Genomic DNA, 13849 nt, shown 5'->3' with positions numbered 1-13849 from the left:
AAAATCAACCATTTCTAATTGAAAAAGTATTTTTTATTCCAATAAAAACTCACTTTCACCACATTTTCCGTTTAATAAATTGACAACTGAAATGTAACGCCTTCCCATGCCACATTCACGCTTGCATGAATGATTTTCTGTTATCAAATTCAAACTATATATACCTGGTTTTCCATGGTTTATCAGCTTCAAACAGAAACTGGGAAAACGTTTTAAATCTTTTTCGTGAAGCCACGCTCCAGGTGATCTAGTGTTTTTTGTTACAGTGCTGTGAAAATGTCACATGACCCGAACATGTCCATTCATTCATTCCTTTTCTTAACCGCTCAGTCCAGTTCAGAGTCACGGGGGAGTGCAGCCGATCCCAGCAATGAGCAGGCGAGAGGCAGGGTACACCCTGGACAGGTCGCTAGTACAGCTTCTGTTCTGTTACGTGTCCTCACATGAACTGTTTGCTTCAAGCTGGCTACACTTCTTCCAGCCCATCTGGTGGAATCCTGATGCTTTCCCAGGCCAGCAAGGAGACATAATCCATCCAGCTTATTATGAGTCTTTCACTGGAACGCCTCTTGTTGGGAAATCCCTGTAACACCTCACCAGGGAAGCGTCCGGGATGCATCCTAACCAGATTCTCTAGCCAACTCATCTGGCTCCTCTGGATGTAGAGGAGTAGTGGCTCTATTCTGAGCCCCTCCCAGATGACTGAGCTTTTCACTCTTTCTCTAAGGAAGAGCCCATCCGCCCTGCAGAGGAAACTCATTTCAGCCACTTGTATGTGCAATATTCTTCTTTTGGCCACCGCTCACAGCTCATGATTGTAGGTGAGGATGGTATCGTAGATTGAACATCTCCTTTTGGCTCAGCTCCCTTTTTTCTCACGACAGATTGATGCAGAGCCCGAGGTATTTACAACATCAGTCCTCTACTTTAGTTGGAGGGCTTCTATGGTTTGGGACCCTTTTTCTATTGCCTTGATGTTTTTTCTTTATATTCAAAAGTGTAACTAAGAATTCATCAGTTGCATCCTGGCCCAGATGCAGCAATCCAGGCTCAAACCATGACACTACCACAACCAGGCTGGGCTGTAGAGGTTTGCCTTCCTCTGAATATAATGCTTCTCATTTAAGAAAACAGGTTTCTGTAGTCTTTTCTGCTTACAAAAACGTTTATGCTGCAGCCCCTCCTCTCATCTGATTCTCATTTCATTGATTGAAATACTTTTGCTTAGACATACAGTACTAGTTGAAGGTTTAGGTACAGCTACCATTCAAACACACAGGTAGATGGTAGATCTATAAATCCACAATGGGTTCTCCATGATAACATAATTATTTATTACATTTTCATACAAAAAAAATGGCTATCACTACTATGTTGCTAAGAGACCTCTATTTGGACCAAGAAATTATGACGAAATCACTTCCTTTCAAACTTTGAACCAGATAGCTTTAACTGACATTAATGTCCAATCAGGAACAGCCAAAGATCAACAAGTGAGCAGAAAGTTCTATGTCTGTCTGAAAAGAACCAAAGTAATGGTCCTCTATGGCTGGAATGAATCCAAGAAGATGTTTTTAATGCACGATGATGCCAACAAAATGGTGGTTTTGTGAGGATAGTCGGAAAAAAGTAGCAGAAACTAGTGTAAAAAGCTAAAAGCACCTGGAGAAAAAGTGTAAATATGTAAATAATTTCTGTTGTGTGTTTATTCCAATGCCAACATTTTTCTCCTGAAAGCCAAGACTTTAGAGAAGGATATGCAGATGAACAGATGACAACTGAAGCTATCTGGAAAAAATGATCTCTGTTTGTTGACTGTGCTTAAAATGGTTGAGCTTCTACATACATTTTTCACATACAAATAAAAGTGAGACGAACCAAAAATAGTCTTTGGGTTTTAAGGGTTAATCTGCTTTTTGTGACCAGTAAAGATACAATACCTCTTTTTATGTGTCCTTGTATGGCAAATATAGCAAACATACACTCACCAAGATTTTGCAATCTTATGCTTTCTCAGAATAATAGTAGTAATTTAACTCATGCACTTAGCAGTAACAAGTGGCTGCTAATATATTCTGCATGTCTAGTTTAGTTTCACTTTCATAGCCTCTATAAGCAGATATTCCAGTAGCCAGTAGCCACCTGCAGCAGTAGCCGGAGCCTTGCATTTACAGCTAAAATGACTACCTTCAAGAGTTGAAGAAAAAGAAGACATACTTCAGTTCGTCAGGTTGACTCAGACAGCCTGCTGCGACGTTGACATCGCTATGTTAACACACTGTGTTGGCTCTGTCTACTTCTCCACAGTATTTTATACCAAAAAAATCTAATTAATGTAGTTCTTTTTTACAGTATATATTCATACTCATAAGATGGTTCTTCATATTAATTTGTAAAACAATCCTAGTTTGACACTCTCTGGTACTTTGATGGCAGCCCTTCCCCTTTATGCCCCCGTCAGTCTGTTTTTAGCTCAGTCTCTGGGTCTGCTGCCTGCGGCTATCAAATGAAAGCAAGCTAATCAAATTGTTGGAAGATCCTGTCCTGCTCTGCCTAGAGGGCATCTTAATGACAAATCACACACATTACCACACATCACTACTCTACAGTCTTTACCTAATGTCAGTAAGGCCATCCCTGCTTTAAATTCATCTTGGTTAGATCCTTGTGATCATAGAGGCTTGAGCTTCAGTTAAAAAAACAACTGGCTGTACATAAGGCAGCATTGGTTTAACCTGACTTTACTACCAGGGACCACACCCCAACAATGTGTGTTTACTGGTTTAATGGTGTTAGAAAATGTGCATGAGTTGGATCTGAAATGATTTCTCTCTGATTTCCTCATCTTCAGTACCATGTAATTGGCTGAGGAGAATGCTTTTGGGTGTAAAGGAGAGAGGGAGGATGAGACAAACTTTACTGGATGGGTGAACCAGAGATGAAAAAGAGCGGCAGGTGGTTAGGGGAATCTTTAAGGCTCCTGAAGTAGAACAAGTTTTTTGTTTATCACTGGTTACCAGGCAGCTTTTGATTTGAAGATTTTGCTAATCTGCTTAACAAGAAACATCAAAAAGTCCAACTTCTAAATACTTTTCTTTATTGTAGAGGGAATCAGTTTCTGTCAATTCTCAGATCCTTAGGCAGGTTTTTAAATCTAAGGCCTCCATTCTGCACTTTGCAGACAAATCTCTACCTGCTTTAACTTTCCACTAAGACATATTATTTATTTGTAGTGTTTCATTGTTTCTTTATTGTTACTCTTTGACTGTGACTGTGTTCATTGTAAACTGCTATAGAAAAAAACTTGAACTTAGGGGCAGTGTCAATAATATGTAAAACGACGTTACATGTAGACTGGTCTTTTTTTGTGTGTTTTTACCATTTAATCTCTTCTCCAAGGCTTCTTTTTCTGCTTCCTGTCTGAAATTATGTACCCAAATTAAATAAAGTTTACCTTCCCAACAACAAGGGCTGTACGTATAATGTCTGAAATAGTATATGTGTTATTGTGTCAGTAAATTCACCTAAAACACAGTAGAAAATGTAAATGGTTGTCTCCTTATAAAAGAAAACCTCATTACTTTCAGTGAAAACCAGGGGATAGCAGCCCAGTTCTTCTAGAAATTAATAAAGTAATGTCTGACGAGGAACTGTATAAAAGAAGAAGCTAAAAAAGGTGAATCTGATGTTTTAATGGAGGTGTTACATAGCTTAATATCTCAGGAAGACATCAGCTGATGTTGATAATCAACACTTCTATCAATGGCCAGAGTCAGGAGAATGGATGGATATCCCCCAAATTCCCCTTAGAAACACCAGGAACCAGAAAGAAGTGAAGCCCAAGATTTCATAGAACGAGTGAATACTTCACTATGAAACCCCCCTTCATCTCCATGGAAACTACCAGGACCTTTATGATTCATTTTTAAAAAAAAGCAAAATCATAGGAGAACACATTAGCAGAATTTTTGAGCTGGAATAAAACTTTTGATCTCAAAACAGCAAAAGAAAGACATGATTAATGATTATGTGATTTTCTTTGCCACTCTTTTGCAGAGTTTTTGTCCAACATTGATGAGACAGACATCTTTGAAATCAGCAGTCTCTTTCATATGACACCTTCCTTGTGTAGTTTGAGCTTTAGAAATCAGCAGAATCTTTAAGATGAACAGTACTGTTTTCATGTTTTTTCTTACATTCCCATACATTTGCTTGCTAAATGTTAGAATTGGTGCCTCCTAGTGTGTGCAAAGACTTTTTGCACTGTACGTATCTCATGCTGCCTTTGATCTTTGTTGTGTTTTGGATCTTGAAAACCATTTTCACAAGCCAACGTTTTATTTGGTCAACATTTCACCAATGTATAGCGTCACCGTGCAAGAAGAGATGTGTTAGATTAGGAAGACACGTTTTCATTGGCTGAATTATCCTTCACTCTGCACATTGTGAGGTGCACGTGAATAATTGCCTGCCACGTGATCTTGAGGTTCACATCATACTTGCAGAACCTGAGACATCTCTATGTAGCACATGAGGACGAGCAGTCGTCTACCAACTGGAAAGTCAGTGGATCAATTCCAGGCTACCCTGACTACATGCCGAAGTGTCCTTTCACACTGAACCTTATGTTGCCCCCCGATGAGTCCGTTTGGTTATGAATGTGTGAGAAAGAAGAAAGCACTTAGTGTGTAACCATAGAAGTGCTGGAGGAGTGTATGTGAGGCACTACATGTGCTTTAGAGGGTCAACATGACTAGAAAAACGCGGTAAAAGTACAATCATTAACATAATAAAAACCTCCCTTTTCCAACGCTCTTTGTTCACTCTTGCATAAAGTTTAAAACTAATAATCAGATTTCAGTTCAGATCCAGCTGCAATTCAAGGTGCAAATAGAAAAATCTAAAGTCATTTTAGAGGTTACTGATGACCATCTATAATGCTTGTAGTCTTGACCACACATGGGTCATTTGGTGTATCTACTAGACTGAAGACGAACTTCTCACCTTCAAACTGAAGAACAATCTCTATCTGAGTCCTTCTCGTTTCCTTCCGATCTACTGCTTTGTATTCTCCCCACGCCACTGCAGCAAAGATGCTGATAGGTTGTGATTGCTGCCTGCCAGTTGGGTTCTGCGTAGCCTCCAGGGAAGCAGAACTGCCTGAGACTTCCTGGAGCTCAAGGGGGAGCTGAGCCTTCAGATTTTTATTTATTTTTTTATTTTTTCTCTTTAAATGCAGCACTGTCTTCCCATTTACTTGGTCAGGAATAAAAAATGAAAAAGGAATCTCAAGTTTGCACCGTATTCTGCTTTTCATGAATAGTTCCACTTTCAATTGATTTCTTTTCAACAGCCAACCTGCTGAGTGCTGAATTGTGATATATCCTGTGTGTTTAAAGTTTTTTGTGATGCATTTGTTCTGCAGGGTTTAGCCGGTCTGAAGTCAAGGGGATGATTAGCATTGAATAAGACCTGTTGGAGAATGGGTTTGCCTAAACTTTCAAACATTTCTGTATATTATTGTAAAGTAGCAGTTATTTTACCTTTGAAACACTAATTCAGAGTAAATACAGAAACTGATCTGAATTCAGAGCTGCTTCTTTAAGCCTGTTGGAGCTTCTGGTTGCTGCAGCCTAAATCTGTCTTGTTTTCACACAGAAGAAAATGAGCAGTGTAAACTGCTGACGTTCTTAAATGTTAATGGTGTACAAACTTAACTTCATGCATAATAAATGCTAAGGCCCAGGAATGCAGATAAACACATTTTAGTGGTTTTATCCTGGGTTTGCCATCAGGTTGATGAATGCTTTTAGGTCTGCTTTCTTCAGCAGAGCAGATTGTGGGATTTTTCTGTTGTTTTCCAGCCTGCATATGTTTTACCTTCTTACCAACATCTTTCTATTTCCAGCCTCCTTGCTATGAAACTCTAGTTTAGAGAAATTCTCTTAGGAGGCATCAAAAAAATAAGCGTGAAACTCACAGTGATGGGAGGCAATTATTGACAACTGCAAAATTAGCCTGTTTTTTGCCTCCTTTGCTGTCCAACCTCTTCTGGCTGTAAGTGTATAGCAACACACAGGCCTCACAGAAAATCAATAATCATTTTGTTTACCTAAACCCAGTACAAAAATGCTATCTCTTTAACCAACTGATATAAACCATTTTTTCTCATTGCTTCATCTCCACAATGGTGTACACAGATGTATATCCTTATTAAACCAAACAAATCAGCCACATCTGATCCAGTTTGTTAGTAATTTATTTAAAGCCTTTTTTTTTTTTTACCCAGAAGCAGAAACACGATAAACAATTGACAGAAACTTGATTAACACTTTGTTATTTTTATAACGTTCAAGTGTAGTTTGTAGTTTTGTGGAAATTATCCTAATGTTATTCATTTTAGAATAGAATAGAACAGAATAGAATAGAATATTGTTTATAACCATTGTCATTACAAAATTTGCCAGTACAGAGCAAAAAAAAGAAGAAAAAAAAGGATTTTAGAAGCTCTGCCGTATGTTCGACAATTACCCATAACTGTAATAGAAAAAAACACACACAGTTACATTATTAACAAAAGTAATTTAAAGGCAGATAAAACACTATTTGCATTACTGTCCAAGAATAGTAATAAAATATTAAAGAAAAATAATAAAATTAAATACATAAATGATCTACTTTCCAACCCTCAGCTTTGTTCTCGAGCTGTAGTTCGTGACTGAAAGAACAAGATCCCAATTACAAGCTGCCAAAATGAGTTTCCTCTGCCTTAGAGATGATGAAGGTGAGAAGCTCGGTGATCCGGGAGGAGCTCAGAGTAGAGTCGCTGCTCCTCCACATCAAGAGGAGCCAGATGAGGTGGCCCAGGTGGTTCGAATGCCCCCTAGAAGCTTCCGTGGTGAGGTGTTCTGGGCACGTCCCACCGAGGAACGGCCCAGGACATGGACGAGGAACTACATCTCTTGGCTGGACTGGGAACGCCTCGGGATAATCCCCCGGATGAGCTAGAAAAATGGTTGGGGATATAGGGAAGTCTGGGCTTACAAGTTTAGGCAGCTACCCCCGTGACCCAACCCCAGATAAGTGGCAAGAAAATGGATGGATGATGGAAATAAAGGAAAAGTGCAGAGTGCAGAACGATTGCAGATGGGTCCTGAAATATTAGTAATACAGAATTTAAATTTAAATTCTAAAGTTTTTACTGAAAGAGTTTATTTTTCTGGTTAAATCAGGATGAAATTAAATTGGACGGATGGACAAACAGACAGTCAGATTAGAGGAAAAACCAAGTAACCACAAAAAAACAGCAGTCTAAAAGTTACTTTGAAGTTATGGAAATATGTCGGAGTCTGGTTATTAGGGGGTTTATATGTGAGGAGAAGGACTTTGAATCCTGTCCTGGATACAGGTAGTGAAGAGAAACTAAAATTAAGAGGAATATGATCTCTCTTTCTAGTTCCTGTCAGAACTTTCACTGCAGCATTTTGATCAGCTGGAGGCTTCTGGCAATATTGCAAAGATGAAAAAAGGAGTTCTCAGAGATTTGTTTTATTCAAGAGTTAATGAACATGCCCTTGTCAAAAGCAACTCCAAGGTTTCTCACAGCTGCTCCACCAGCCAAGGTAATGATATCTAGTTGCATTACCAGAGAGAGTTGAGATGATGTTAGGTAGAGAAGTGTGGTTTTTAGGCCTTATAAATACAGTTTTTTGCTGAATATACATCTAAATGTATTGATTGATGATTCAGCTTTACAGCCTTCCACTGGATTAGCATGGATAAGAATTGGTACTTATCCCGAGGAGGGCCAGAGTGTGCACCTTTTTTAAAAAAGTATTTGTTATGGTTTACTCGCCACAATCAACAACTGACTACAGTCTTTGGTGTGCTGTACATTTTTATTGTAAATTCCCTCCCTAGTGTCTGAAAGACATGCTTGTATTTGAACAAACTGGTTTTATCTGGCTCTGTATTTATTTATAGAAGAATGTCATCCTCATAGCAGTGAAAATAAAGTATTCCTCCATAGTACTGCATGAAGGAATAATGTAGTAAATGAAAAGTACCGGCCCAAGCACAGAACCTTGTGGAATCCATGGCTAACTCTGGTTTGTGTGGAGGACTAATCATTCAAATAAATGAACTAATCTCACTGCTTTACAGTTCTTTTAATCTCAATGAAACGTTCCAGTCTTTTTAATAAAACTAAACATGAACGACAGATGCTAAACTTAGTTGCAAAACATAAAGATGAAGACAAAAACACATAAAAGTTCTGATCAGTTTTCCATTCAGCCTCTTTTTAATTCTTCTCTGAACTTTTGTTGCTCATCTCAGCTTCTCAGCTGAACTAAGTTTGAGTTTTTCTGTGTTGTTTGCAGCATAGAGGGACATGTGGTTTATTGTCTGTCTGCCAATAGTTGCTGGCTGCATGTAGCGGCTTTACCTTAAATCACATCTGCAAATAGGCTATTAATGTTCCAAGCGTTTATATATCCTGTTGTTTAAAAAAATCAGATTTCAACATTTGTGAACACTCTTTAAGTTATATGTTACCATTAGAGATACACATATAGAAACATTGATCAGTTATTCAGTGGTATGGAATAAAACAACAACAAAACAAGTAATTAGAAAAAGCAAAGTTATAAAATAGGATTTAAAAAAGAGGAATGAATGCTCAGAATAAACAAATCAACTAAATTGATTAAACATTGCCCAAATCTTGATCTGAGCTGTCTGTGCTTTATAATAGCAACTTAAAAGAATACATTTTGCTTCAATATTATTTAATATAAGAAAACAAACGCATTAACCTAAAAGTGTTTTCAGTATATAAATGCACCTTTTTCATTGTTTTCATTGTCTTTTTTTCATCGTCAGAAAAAGGTAGGAGCAGGAATGTGAAAAATGTCTCTGTCAAGACTTGGAGGAGAAAACCTGAAATAAGCATAATTTTTTCTTGTAAGTTGGAAGGTGGTGGACTCAGAGTCTCATTTTTCCTGTTGGAATGTGACCCCCACCGTAGATTTGTTGATTCCCTTATGTCATAAAGATGCAAAGTCAGTTTGAGTTCACAGGATTGTTAATAACTTCAATGAAAGATTTGTGGTTTCTTCAGACTTGTTTCTCAAACCTCCCACCCATTAGCAGATAGACAAAGAGTCCCTCTTTCGGGAAGAGTTAATCCACTGGTGTCTGTTCAACATTCATGGTGACAGCTTGTTGATCAATAAAATTCCAAACATGAGTTTAGTTGTGTGTCTCTGTCTGGTTCCTTTTTGTTACCAAAATACGCTGCATAGCAGTTCAACAATAAGGGGCCATCTTTGACGTATTCCTCAATCTTTGTTGTTTCATCCTGAATAATTATGTTTATTAGAACCCCCTCCTCCTCCTGCTCCACTAAGTGGACGACCTCTGGGAGCTGAATTTGGGGTGAAACCTTGAATCCACTATGAGAAGCTTTTTTGGCGTTACATCATCATCTCTTACTTCTTCCTTTGACCCAGTTATTAAACCAGCAGGGTTTCTGATAACTGGTGGGGCGTACAGCTTGATGTCATCCATGTAGTGGAAGTGGCTGATGATTGCTCCACCTGGGAGCCAGTATCTATAATGACTCATTGTGATGATCTGGCTGTGGGGGTTCAGGACAGCAGCAGAGACAGGGCAACTCTTTGGTATACGCTTTACTTGAAATTAGTTTTTCATCCGGCAGAAATTCACAGCAGTCTTCTTTGTTGTTGAAGATTTTCTGAAAGTGATGATGAAGGAGTTGCTGTGTTGCTGTTAGTGTTCCCTCTAGCTGTCTGGAAGCTACAAGGAAAGTAGTCTTAACGGCTCAGACTGTTTGTGTCTGGGCTGACATAGCAAGGATGACAATGAGCGAGTTAGTCTGCTGCAGAGCGATAGACCAGATGTGATGTGTGTAATCCTAGGTGTGCAGGAATTAGGGAAGCACCAAGTCTTTATGTGGTATAAATAAAGCCAGATGATATCTTTGTGGATTTGTGGTCCATCCAGAACACACATTCGCACACTTCCATTGAATTTTCCAACTCTCATGGCAGCAACATTAATCTTTTTATTCTGTATGAGGAAGCAGTGGTTGCCAGGGGTAACAGTTTGGGTTAAAGCTATTTGCTGGACAACATCTGGGGGGGTAGTCTCCTTTTCTTTTTTTCCTCTCACATACAAGTCTTAGAGATAAATGTGAAGCCTCCCAAGAGCTGCGATTGAATTAAATTCAAGGAAACATGTCCTCAAACCACAACAATAACAGGAGTTCTGTTGTCTCTGAAATCATGCTCTTGGCTATTCTAAAATATTTGTGCGGGCCTTTCATGTTCTGCCACCTCTGAATTGAAGGTGTGGTGAATAATTTAGTAAAAAGAACAACAGGCAGCAGGAAATAAGAAATAAACAAGGAACTTGATCAGAAAGTAAATGAATGCCTGTACATTATGCAGAGATTTATTTGACTATAATTAGTAGTTAAATAGATCCAGATGAGGCACCTGACTGCTTCAAGTGATGCATTACAACATCACACACTGGTAATTATGCGTTGTCTCCTTGGAGCCATTACTCCTTTCTCTATTTGAAGATGAATCTACTGTAAGTAAACTTCATCTACTGTGTGTAAAAGATTCAACAATTCAGAGAATACACAGAGAACTCTGTGTTAAAGAGACAAGGCCAAAATCCAGTGCAGAACATCTTCAGGTCTGCAGGCCTGCAACGAGTCAAGTATTATTTTAAAGACAGAGGCAGCACAGTTACACCAATTCCTGTGTGAAATGTGCAGGGAGTAACAAAATCAAAGAAAAATTTCACAGTTCATCAAAAACAGTCTCTAATGGTATCTAATCACTTTAGTACAATAACAGTTTTGTTTTTATTCTCTTAAAATAAACCATTTAAATGTACTTGCTGTGGGTGCGCATACATAGCAGCTGCAATATTTGTGCTACGGTGTTTCTGAATGGACAGACAACTCCGTTGTTTGGGATAAGTAATGAAAAGACATAAAAGAAGATGGTACACATGTACGTAGCGCTGAAGTCACAAATGTCTGTATGGGCTCAAGAACACTTATGATAAATACAGCTCTGGAAACAAACTGCCTGTTTAAATTGGAAAAGTGCTCTGATAAACCAAAAACTACATTTGTGTGGGAATCATGGCTGCATCTTCAGTGTTGTTGTTGTTTTACCGGGGTCTTGAACCGTCTTTGTCTGCTTCTGATCCGCGGAGAGTGTGATCGTTGCATTTGGAAAATCACACTCATCACTGAAAATAATTCATTGTTTATAATTTGCACTCACCCTCACATATCCTAATGCACACATACTAATACAGTCACTGTGTTGCGTTGCAGGTTTGATCACCTAGTAGCTACAGTTAAGTTATCACTCACCCAACACATACACATATCCCTGAGACTTAACTAACACTTAAAGTGACCTAGTAACGTTGTCCCTGTACATTGATTCATTGCTATATTAATTATATTAATATTCCTGTTTATACACAACACCATACACAGCTGCAATGCTTTTCTGCCACTCTTAAATATGTCTGTATCCTTCACAATGCTGAAGGATTAGCCTATTCAGGTTCCTCCCCCAACCCAAAAGTGTCTCTTCTTTTGAGTTTGGTAAATTGCACTGAACTTCTCTGGAGCTAGTGTTGCCAGATCTGATGGCAAAAACAAGTACCTCTGTCAACGAACACAAGTTCACCTGGTCTGATTAGCTCGTTCACTTCACCTGTGTCTATAGGTTGTCCTTCTGTGTATTTGTAATCCATAGGTCAGGCCCGGACTGGCCGTCGGGAGCAGCGGCACTATTCCCGGTGGCCTGGGCTCTTAAGCGGCCTAACTGGAGAAAGAAAAAAATAAAATAAATAAAAATACAAAGAATAAAAAGTAAAAAAGAATCACGGCAAACTACACTGGTGCAGCTGATTGGTCAGTGTGTAAACACATAACTACACTTGTTCTAACCGTTTATAGGTCATATTTGGGCTTTCCTGGTATAACCTGGATAAAATAAAATAATTAGTTAATTATTTGTGTTGCATTAAACAGACAGATGGATATTTTAATACTTTAGCTGCTTAGCTATAACAGTATGTCCACATATACTGTCCACATATACTGTCCACATCTGTCCCTGTCCACATATACTGTCCATATCTGTCCCTGTCCACATATACTGTCCACATCTGTCCCTGTCCACATATACTGTCCACATCTGTTAAATGCTGATGAGGGAACTTTTGATTTAATCAGTGTGTCAGTGTGTTAATCTGGATGTAAATAATGTGGCTGCAGCATTTTATGCTTGTTGGGTAAATGTTGATGTCTGAGGTTTTAGTTAAAACTCCATATGGAGTGTGTGTGGATGTGTCCCATGGTAATGACATTGGCTTATTTTCCTGCATGAAATATTTGGTGGGTCCTGCGGAGCCAAACATATCTCCAGAGATGGACTGCTGCATGATAACGTTTGGGAACCCCTCCTAAAGTTGGACAGTGGCTTATCTAAGTTGAGAAGACTTTAATTTTCTGATGTTATTTGAATCAGGTGAACTTGATGTTGACCACTTCATGTTTTTAGTAGAGAATATTGTTGTTGACCTTTTGATGAGAAGAGAGAAACACTGGACTATTGATTTGTAGTTTTATGTGAATGTTGTTCTAGAATAATGAGCTTTGGTGATTATTAAGTCCATGTGTGTGTATGTACACTTCCACAAGTGTGAGCATATGCATGCAGTATATGTGTTGGGTGGCCTGAGTGAGTGTATGACTCCTGGCCTGATTTTGGGTCCCCGTCCGTCCCTGTTTGTTGTCATGGTGAGTGCTTTCTCTTTGCTTCTGTCTCTTTGTTTCTGTTAGTGTTGGTTGTTGGTGATGTTCCATGCCATGTCGGCATTTTTGCCTCTAGAGTTCTCTGTAATGTAAGTTAAGTTTAACTATATTAAAACCTTTTACTTGCACTGGTCTGCCTTCAGCCTTATCAAGCCTGCTCTTGGGTCCTCATGTCCATGGCTTTATGACAGGGCCGAGGGCTACAAGAGGCGGCGATTCACATGAAAGCACATGAACACTCGGCCGGACCGGCTGGTAAACACGAGGCTGGAGATCAGCACAGAGAGACGGTGTGTGATGTCATGCATCCAGATGAGAGTTCTCCTCTAGTTTGTCACATAGCCTTTTTTTTTTAATTCCTTCAATCTAGAAATGATTAATTTCCGCTTATTGCTCCTTTAATGTTGTGATGGATGTGAACTTAGTCAATGTAAAACCACAGTCTGCGTGGATTTACTACGACATGGCTCCATAATGGAAGTGTCAGGAATTAAACTAATCTGTCCCATCACCTACTGGAAATATTTAATACTTAATAAAGACAAAAGCAGCAGCAATCTGTGAGGAAGGTAAAATTTTAACACTTAAACGTCTTGTAATCACAAATTTGTGACACTCTACTTTTTTACATTTTTATTTCTTTTTATTCTATTGATGTAATTATGTGCTTATTTTTATTTATTTGCCTTTTTTATATTAATTATTTATTTATTGTTATTTATTTAATATGTAATTGCAGTTTATTTCATTCCAGTCATTTGTTAAGTGTTTTCTGTTTTTATTCTTTTTTAAATTAATTCAGGCGATCAGGGGTTAATGGAACAAAAAGGGCTTGAATGTTTTCAAAACCGCACCTGTTGGGCTTCCAGTGTTGTTTTAATATAAAAATAAAGAGATGATGGTTAGGTTTTGCCAGCTGTTTTTTTTATGCGTTTCATCAACTGAATTTAATCATTTCCTGTGGTAATT

General features: G+C 38.5%; 1 protein-coding gene across 2 annotated transcripts in view; it reads left to right on the top strand.

Moving 5' to 3' along the window:
• cep89 (centrosomal protein 89) overlaps window positions 1–13849 on the top strand; it is an 81761-nt gene that overhangs the window by 64476 nt on the left and 3436 nt on the right. The window lies entirely within an intron of this gene.

Source organism: Melanotaenia boesemani, chromosome 1 (assembly GCF_017639745.1).
Source record: "Melanotaenia boesemani isolate fMelBoe1 chromosome 1, fMelBoe1.pri, whole genome shotgun sequence".
Taxonomy (NCBI): domain Eukaryota; kingdom Metazoa; phylum Chordata; class Actinopteri; order Atheriniformes; family Melanotaeniidae; genus Melanotaenia; species Melanotaenia boesemani.
Note: the sequence above shows the minus strand (reverse complement) of the source record. Positions and strands in the feature narration are given on the sequence as shown.